Here is a 10797-nt window from a genome sequence, read left to right as displayed (position 1 = left end):
ATTTGTGATAATTTGTTACAGCAGCAACAGAAAGTCAATACATACTTGGGAACACATTCTCCATAACTGACTACAGTTAATCCTTGAACAATCCAGAAGTTATATGTATCAACCCCGACACAATTGAAAATCTATATATAACTTCTGACTCCCCAAAAAGTTAACTACTAATAGCCTATTGTTTACTGGAGCCTTATAGATAATATAAACAGTTTATTGACACATATTTTATAGATTATATGTATTATGTGCTGTATTCTTACAATAAAGAAAGCTAGAGAAAAGAAAATGTTATTAAGAAAATCCCAAGAAAGAGAAATTGCATTTAAAGTACTGTGCTCTAAAAAAATACACATAAAGTAAACTCACACAGTTCTAATCCATGTTGTTCAAGGGCCAACTGCATATATTAGGCCACAAAATAAGTCAAAATAGTGATGAAAGGAATGAAATCATATCAAGTATGTTTTCTGACAATAGAATAAAATTTGAAATCGATACAAAAGGAGATCTGAAAAATTCTTCAATCTATGAAATTAAATAACACATCAGTAAATAACCAAAAAGTTAATAAAGAAATCACAAGACAAATTAGAAAATATTTTGAAATAAGTGAAAACAAAGACAAAAGATCTCAAAACTTGGGATGCAGAGTAAGCAGTTCTTTGAGCTAAAATCATTGCTTCAAAAATTAAAATAAAAAAGATCTCAAAATCTCTATCCTAATCTCTTACCTTGAATAAACCAGAAAAAGAAAGAAGAGCAAACTCCAAAGCAAATTGAAGAAATAATGACTAAAGTGAAGATAAGTAAAATATAGAAAAATAATGAAGAACTCAACAAAACCAAAGTTGTTTTTCTTTTGGAAAAAAAATCAACAAAATCGACAAACATTTAGCTAGACAGACCATGAGAAAAGACTCAAATGACTAAAATTAAGAATGAAAGAGGAAATATTACTACTGATTTTAGATAAATTAAAAAATATAAGGGGATATTAAAAATGATTGCATGTAAAAAAAAATGATTGCATGTAAACAAAATAGATAACATGAAAAGGACAAATTCTGATAGTGACACAATCTATCAGAACCGACTCAAGAGGAATTAGAAAATCTGAATGAATTTATAAGAAATAAATAGATTGAATAAATAATTTTAAAAAATCAACAAGGAGAAGCCTAGGAACAAGGGCTTTCTTGATGAATTATACCAACTATTTAAAAAAGATTTAGCACCAATCCTTCACTAACCCTTACACATAATAAACGCGGAAGGAACAATTTCAATTCATTTCAGGAGGTCAGTGATATCCTGACACAAAAGTAAGGCAAAGACATCACAATAAAACTAAAAACCAATATCTCTTATGAACACAGAACCAAAATCCTCAACAAGAAAGCAAATCAAATCCAGCAACATATGAAAAAGGTTTGCATGGGAGTTAGGCCAGCAAAGCTATGGAGTAGCAATTCCAAACATCCATTCCTCCACAAAAGCATTGAAAAACAAGCAGGAACTGTCAGAACCAGTTTTGTTAGACATCTGGGAAATGGTCAAAGTTTTACAGCAAACAAGTGAATGCTAAATCAAGAGGAAAACAACTTACAAATGGTAAGAAATCTTTGTGGCATTTTTGCTTGCCTTTACCCACTCTCTCCTTGGTTCAGCTGTGTCAGGCTTTTGTGCCTGGTTGTGGAGGGAGTCTAGCTGATGTTATTTGCAAATTACAGTGTTTATCAATTCTAATCTGCCTGGGGCTACCTGAAAGACTGACAACAGGTGCCATTTCTTTACCTAACTAAAAACTCACTTAAGGGCAGAAAAAAAAAATGGCAGGCCCTGCTGAAAAACATTGTAAAACCTAAAGAAAAATCCGCAGCCAGCAGGGACCATAGATTATGTTTGAGCACACAAATGGCCACATATGGCCTGGCAGAAAAATCTGGGAGATAATTGCTCTGGGAAATAAAGAACCTGTGTACACTGTGTGCTTTAGAAAGCCACATGCACATCACTAGACAAGATGCATACTCAGAAAAGAAAATGAAACAATTCCGCTAAGTTTTCTAGCAGTATATAAAAAAGATCATCTTTTCTCTGATTTCCAATGACAAGTTCCCCATTTCTTTGTGAGCCTTCTCCAGAAATGCCTTTAATGTTCACATTTCTACCAGCATTCTGTTTATGATAACAGGCAATATATGTATTCTCTAAGATGATATAGGCTTTCTCTACCATGTTTCTGAGTCCTCACTGAGCCCTCACTTGCAAAGCCTTTTACATCCTTAGTTCTATCAGTCTCTTCAAGGAAATCTAAGCTTTTTCTACCATGCTTCTCAAATTTCTTCTAGCCTCTATCCATAACTCAATTCTAAAACCACTTTTAGAATTTTTTGTATTTGTTACAGTAGCATCTCATTTCCTGGCACAAAAATCTGTATTTGTTTCTTATGGCTTCTATAACAAATTACCAAAAACAATGGATTATTTAAGGATAAACACAAGTTTATCTTATGGGGACCATAAATCCAAAATCAGGGTATCAGCAGAGCCATGCTTTCTCTGAGGATCTAGGGTAGAATATGTTCCTTGGTTCATCCAGTTTCTTGTAACTGACAGCATTCCTTCTTTTATGTCCTTATCACTCCAATGGAATGTCATTCTATCTTTCTCTTCTAAGGACACTGATGATGGCATTCACGGCCCATATGAATAATCTCCTGATTTCAGAATTCTTAACTCAATCAGATCTGCAAAGACCCTTTTTCTAAATAAGGTGACATTTACATGTTTCAGGAATTAAAAACTAATACCTTTTGGGCCACCATTCAACCCACTACATCCTTGAAAGGAGGAACCAGCTTTCATTAAAGAAAAATTATAAACAAACTCTTGGCTCTACAGTCACTTGAATTATTCAGTTTCTCTGTTGTAAATAACTCTCTCTGAGCTGATAAGCCAAAAGATACAAATTATTCATAATGCATTTACTGTAGACTACTGAAATTGACCAAAAAATTAAAATAAGAGTAATCTGGCCTATTTTGTACTCTTAATTTTATGTAACAAATTTCTCTTTAATGAATTGAATGTTTACTAATTGGATATTTTTGGCATTCAATAAAGTTCTGTTGTTGTCAAATTATTTTACTACAGCTCCTGTCTTTTCCATATGAGATGTAAATATCTAAGTTTTTTTATTGAAGGATAGTAAAAGATGTTACAGATGCTTTTGAAAAGTCATAAAGTATGGAATCTATAAAAAACAGTGATAGTTCATATATTGCCCCAATTGTTCATCATTTCATATATATAAACTCAGTCTGGTTTTTCTTCCTTTCTTCTTTTTTATCTTAAACTGATTTTTGTGTTATTTCATGTACTATAAAATTCAATGCAATTTGTGATTGTTGAAATAGTTGTTTAAATTGCTCTCTCTGTTATTTATAGCTGTTGATATAAAACTTCAATTAAATAAAAATAATTTATTGCAGTTTCTAAATCTACAATAAAACAAAGATCTTTGTTAAATTTTGATAAATACCAACCTCAAATTCAGAGACTTTCTGCTAGTGCCAGGACACTGGCAGTATGTTGGGTCACTGCCATCATGTTTCTATTGAATAACAGGCATCTGAGCTTTACTCAAGATCTATTTGATAGACAGGAACTAGAAGAGATCCAAGAATTGATGAGCAGAGCAGGTATTGTGCAGAATAAGAAAAGGCCAGATAGTGCATACTGGAAAATGTAGGGTGGGTTCAAGCCAAGAGTAAGATAGGTTTGATAAAGGCCAGGAGGGGTTTAGCAGGACCTTTTCTCTTTTTCTTTTTAGAAAGAGAAGGAAAAGGTAGGATAGTGTAGAGATTCCTAGAACAAGGGAGGGTTGAGCAAGTTGGAACAGTGCAGGGCAAAATGGGTCATGATAGACTTTGTCAGGTTGAGCTAGCACAAGGCAGGTAGGGCACTGCAGACAACTGGTCAGGATAAGGTTGAAAAGTAAGACTTAAATAGTGCTAGGAGGGATGGAGCAGAATAAGTCCATTGTAAAACTAAGTGTAATGTGGATTATGATAGGGCACAGGTATACCTAACAGAGAATGAAAAGCCTAAATAGGATAGAGCAAGAGAGGGCACAGAAGACTTGGGTAAGGCTACACAGGGAAGGGAAGGGCACTGAATAAGCTGAGTTTGTAGAGAAATCTTGAGTCCCTGATGAAACTAAGAGAAGGTTCCCACTAGTTAATAGAAATTATGTGGAATATAGTTATGAATGACACAAGTTTTCAATACTGGTAGAACATATTAAACAAGTCTAAATACTGATTATCCCAAACTCCAGGAGTCCTACATCAAGGTGCCTATCAACATTCATGTTACTAATCACAAAATTTTGTTCTACTACTGGTCCTTAAAACTTAAAGATTGTTTTAAACATACCCTGTAAACAAATTAATACCTATTGTCATAAATAATCTTCACATATTCATAATTTAATAATATTTCTCAACTAGAGTGTTAAGAATCACATGTGGAATTTGTGGAAATGTATATTTTAAGGTACTGCCTGTAATGGCAAGTGTAATAAGGTTGGTGCTATCTTATTCTCACAAGGTTTTTGTAATCAAGAAAAGTGAAAGCTTACATTGCAGTTCAAAGATCTAAGAGGAAGCCATTAATACCACATCTGTCATTAGGAACATCTATTCCAAAGGGAAGAATGTTCAGTCTTCTTCCCTGAGACAGAGGGTGGGAGAATGGAAATATTTTTAATGGGTCCCACTATCTCTTTCCAATTAGTAGATCTATTTCTGTCTGCTGTAATTTGCCTAGCATTTGAATATACAACTTACATCTGCCATAAATGTAGTCTACCGCCTTGGTTAGGACTAGATTCATCTCATCCTTCAACTACTGCAAAAGCATTCTGGAAAAGAACTTCATTCTAGATTACTATTTAGGCTAAAAAAAAAAATCCTATTCTTCCCTTCTTTTTTGCCAAATGGTCACACACTCAGCTAGAATCTATATTTCCCACCCTCTTTTGCAGACAGGTATAACCATATAACTAAATTCAGGCTCATGGAATATGAATGTAAGTAATGTATGTAAGATCTGAGTCATTTCCACCTGAAAGATAAGTTTATTTTTTATTTTTCTGGATCTTGATTTTTTTTTTTGTCCTTCTCAAAGGCTAGTTTGATCCTGTGGATAAGATCAAGACTCTAGGAGAAAGTGCAGTGATTAGAAGGAAGGAAAATTTTATTCTTCTACCTGTCTACCCATTCTGGAATTAAGAGAGAAATAAACACATATCTGGTAATGTGGAATCCATTATAATTGTGGATGTCTTTTTAGGATAGTATAACCTTCAAAACAATAAATTAAATATATTTTTATGCTCTTTCTTATTTATCTGCATCTGACTCACAAAGTGTTTCTTGAGTGAATGAATAGTGATACTAAAACTGACTGATCTTGTGGGGACAGGCATATGCTCTTGAATATATGAAAACATCATCATCTGTGGTATTTTGTTATATTCAATTTTCATTTTTAGGTTATACTTCAAATAATGTAGATGTTTTTGTATATCTGCCATTTTGTCACAAGATTTTTGTTGAGTGTATAGTCTCCATAAAAATAACTTTAGCAGTAAGACCAGGAGTATCAATCTATTCTCCCTTCTCTTGCCACAATCTGTCTGATGGCACCATGAGAATTATGTCCTCTGTATCAATTTATAGGGTCTCCAGGAGACCCTAGTTGAGATGAAAGTTAACATGTCAAGCCACTTTCATCCATTTACCACCTGAAATAAATTAGCGTTCATATTACTTTCAAATATGACAGTTGGAGTTCACAAGCCCTAAATAATAAGAAATTTAAAGGAAGATTTAATTAGGTGGAAAGTCAGAAAAAACAGTCCAGGCCGTGGAATGCTGCTGGGAGAAAACATATCTAGTCAAATCCCAACTCCGTCTCTGTAACCAACTGCTGAATGTCCAAAATTTACACATAAGTACTAATTCTTATCACTCATATATGCTCAGATTGAAAGCTATTAGTTATTGGTTGGTTGAAATTTGCTTTAAAAAAATAAAAAATAAAAAGTAAAAATAGAGGGGCATCTGTGTGGCTTAGTCAGTTGATGTCTGACTTGATTTTGGCTCAGGTTGTGATCTCAGGTTGTGATGGCTACTTGATATAGGAGAAAAAGAGAAGTGCTTGGCAGACACTGCTTGATAATATCTTTGGTTTTAAAAAATATATCTTTGCTAAAAGTTGAAAAAAATAGAAGATGAAAAGGAAGATCACAAACAATTTACAATATTGACTCAGTAGCACTTCCAAACTTGAAAAAAATGAATACATTTCAAGAAACAAATGTTCCTGATTTTTATTCTGAAATTGAGGAGTAAAACGATCATGTTTACAGTTTGACTGAAATTTTCTCTGATCTTGGCATGAATCAGTCTCTTAGATAGCAAAGGGATTGATCTCAAATCATTCCCACTCCCCTGGCAAGTTACTAGATAAAAGTAAAATAATTGCCCATAATAAAATTGTTATTCTCTTTAAAGAATCTAGATCTTTCCATATCAGAAGTCCTCCTGGTGAATTTTTAAAATATATTATTAGTCATTGATTTCGTTTATGTAAAATTAGCACTAAAAACTCCATTATGAGAGGAGAAATGATAGGCAGTTGGCAAGTCCACTGATAGATAATTTTTACTGTCAATTTTAAATGGAATAACAAGCCACAAATATCTTTCTAGAGATGTCAGAGCCTGCTAGCCATTAACTTAAGTATTTGAATCTAGCCCCCTCCCCCCCCCCCCCCCGTGTAAGGGATTTCTAATAGCTGAAATCCCTCCTCTGATCTCTGTTCTGCTACAAGAACTTTTGGGTATACCAATTTACAGTTGTCTCCTGCCCAGACTTTACCCTTGAGATCTACTGAATAGGATCGGTGAGTTGATAAGTATGACAATATTACTAGAAAGAGGGGAGAAGGTCCTAGGTCATCTTCTTTCTTCAGTAACCTCAATGCTACATAGCCTTTAATTTAAACATACCCTGTCATGTCAATAAGAAAAACAAGGAATGGTAACCATCTTTCTCCATTCCAGTAGCCTGCTGCTCACTAAAATGAATCTTCAGACTTAATCTTCCAATTTATCCCCTTTACTACAAATGCACTACCATTATTCCATCTGTGACTTTATTTCTTTTGTCAAAAATGTCATCACTTCTCTATTTTACTTACACATCTTGCATCAATTCAATTCCCACCTCTTCCATTGAAGCCTTCCCTAAAAACATCAATTATAAATATCTTCCTCTTTTTAAATACTCTAAAATTTACAGTCTTCACCACAAATGCAGTAAGCTTACATGCCTATCTTCTATTGATAACAAACTGTTCTTATATTAACCAATTATAGTATTCCATCTACATTGTATTTATGTATTTTCAAATCCTCCACAGTGTCTAGTAAAATGCTCAGCTAATTGACACTCTTATCCCATGAAAATCCATCATCACAGAGCATCCAGAATAATCTTTTTAAAAACATAAATCAAGGGATGCCTGGGTAGCTCAGTCATTAAATGTGCCTACCTTCAGCTCAGGTCATGATCCCAGCGTCCTGGGATCAATCCCCACATTGGGCTCGCTGCTGGGCAGGAAGCATGCTTCTCCCTCTCTTACTCCCCCTGCTTGTGTTCCCTCTCTCACTGTCTCTCTCTCTCTCTGTCAAATAAATAAATAAATAAATAAATAAATAAATCTTTTTAAAAAAACCCATAAATAAAGTTATTCCACTGCCCAGATTTCAAACCCTCCAATGACTTTCCATCACATGTAGAGTAAAATCAAATCTTTTTACTGTGGCGTACAATGCCCTGTGTGATCAAAGTACAAACAATATTGAGGATCAGCCCTAATTGGTTTTAATCCCATGACTGGATTCTCTTGCCAACTTTTCTTCCAATCAAGACAGAATAGTATACTGTACCATTGAAATGCACCCCAGTTCAACTTGTTGCCATTCTAGGAGGAATATGGTCAGCAAACACTTTCCATGTTATTTTACAAATTCCTTCATTCAAAATATTTATTCAACACCAACTATATGCTGGCTTCTGTTCTAGATACTGGAGTATAGAAATAAACAAGAAAATGTCCCTAATTTCTTGATTTATTCTAACTAGGGTGACCAACTATCTTGGTTTAAATGGGGAAGAAGAGGTTTTCTGTGATGTGGGACTTTTAGTGCTAAAACTGAGAAAATCTCAGAGCTAAACCTGTGATTAGTTGATCACTGTAATTCTAATGGAGGAAATAGACTATAAATATAAACATACAGAAAAACATCTAATAAATACATGTTGAATCAATAAAGCAATGCTAATTGATTAAGGAAGAAAAAAGCTTTTCCATATTTCTTAAAACCTCAGTTAATGATCTTGAAGTCTGCCTTGTGATTTCCTGTGGAAGTTGCCATGTGTATTGGTGCACAATAAATTATCCCAAAACTTAGTGGGTTAAAAAAAACAAGTGTTTTCTCAGTTTCTAAGGGTGAGGATCCATATAAGAGTAGCTTAGCTTCATGGTTCTGGTTCAAGATGTGGCATGAAGTTGTTGTCCAGATGGCAGCGAAAACCAAATATTTTTGTTATTATCTGTTCATTCCTGGCATTCCAAACCATCATACATCCACACTAAGGGGAATATACTATACTATGTCCCATTCAATACTGTGTTTCTTTGAGAACTAATGTGTAGTTATCATTTATTATATAAGAACACATATTATCTGTCCCATTCTCCAGTTTCCTTTTTTTTACCTGTGATCAAGCTCTATTTTTCTTCCCACCAACTTGGATGTTGAACTCAGCCCACCATCACAATCACTGAAAAGGGGCTTCAGTTATTAGAGATCTTGATGGGGGCTGTGGGGTCTTCTACTAAGCTCACTTATATGATTTTGTAAGGTCTTAGTTCTTCACAAGATGTTGGCCAGAGGCCTCAGTTACCCACCCTCCCTATAAGCCACCTGAATGTCCTCAGCTGGCTTCTTCCAGAGCCAGTTATCATAGAGATCCCCCAAGATGGAAGCTTAGTCTTTTTATACCTAACTATAGGAAGCAATAGCCCATGTACTATCATTTCTGTCATATTTTATTGGTGATAGAGAACAAACAAAGTCAAAGGTGGGAAGGGGTTATATAAAGGTATATAGACTAGGAGATGGGGCTTATTAAAGGCCAATTTGGAGGCTGGCTAACACACCATGTTTCTATTTCTGATCATCTCTGCTTCTTACCATAAACTAGTAGTTTTAACATTTACTGTTGAAGAACCCCTTTTAAAAATAGACTTTCAGGGCCCATTTCTAAAGATTTTGATTCGGTATGTTAAGGTGCAGCATTTTTATGAAGGCTGTGTGAAGATCACACATTAAAAAAAGAACTCAAGGGGCGCCTGGGTGGCTCAGTGGGTTAAGCCTCTGCCTTCGGCTCAGGTCATGATCTCGGGTTCCTGGGATCGAGCCCCACATAGGGCTCTCTGCTCAGCAGAGAGCCTGCTTCCTTCTCCCTCTCTCTGCCTGCCTCTCTGCCTACTTGTGATCTCTCTCTCTCTCTCTCTCTGTCAAATAAATAAATAAAATATTTTAAAAATATATTAAAAAAAAGAACTCAAAGCATGCCCTCATAACATTTTTATCTAGTCCTGTTGGTTTAAACTATTTTTATATGATGAAGAATTCCAGATATATATTTTTCTGGTCTAGCTTCAGCATCATTTCACAGAGATGTTTCCCAGGTAGCTCAAACCCATTTTTTTATTTGCTACCCACACCATTCCACAGCTGCAACTTTTCCCCAATTCCTGAAATTGATGAACAGAAATACAATTTTTTTTTCAATAGCTCAAGTGAAAACTCCTTTGCTTTGCTAAAACCCCTCATATCAACATATCACAAAGTCTGTTGATTCTATTTTCTTATTTTTTTTTTAAACTAGTCTTCTCTTCCATTGACAATGCATTAATCCATGCACTTCCTACTGGATTGCTGTCAATAACATTTTACCAAGTGTACATGCTGTCAATGCTACCCTTTTTCAATCTATTCTCCATACCACTACCATAACTTTTTTCTAGAATGCTGATTTGATCATCTTATTTCCTGCTCAAAACGCTTCCATGATTCCCATTACTTTCTGGATAAAATACAAACTGTACTGTGATATAGAAGTATTTTTTTTTAACCAAGCCTCTGTCCAATATCTCTAGTTTTGCCTCTTGAAATGCACCAATTCTCCAATATCCTTAACAGAAATATGTAAAGTTACAGAGTTCACTGCAATATCAATTTTCCCTGATCTTTTTAAATCTGTAAATCCTATTCATTCTGGGATTCAGTTCAGGCATCCCTTTTTCTAGAAATGTTTTGCTAAAGTTTTATACAAAAAAATACCATCCTGTTAAACCCTTTCCTTGAAAATGAGGTTACTTAAATAAGTGCCTATTAATTGAATAGTGAATGTTTCATAAGACCTTAATTATTGATTGACTGATAAGTATAATATGTGAATTATTATCAAGGAATATAAGAAGAAATTTTAATTTAGGCTAACAATACATCTTCTTTGATTCTGCCTTTAGAATCATAGAACAATGAAACAACAGAAACGAAATGACCTCAAGCTTGGATAACATCTAATTCTTTCCTATCCTCATTTTGCACATAAAAACAGTCAGATTTGGGATAATTAGTCTGGT

The sequence above is a fragment of the Meles meles genome, chromosome X, assembly GCF_922984935.1.
Source record: "Meles meles chromosome X, mMelMel3.1 paternal haplotype, whole genome shotgun sequence".
Taxonomy (NCBI): Eukaryota; Metazoa; Chordata; class Mammalia; order Carnivora; family Mustelidae; genus Meles; species Meles meles.
Note: the sequence above shows the minus strand (reverse complement) of the source record.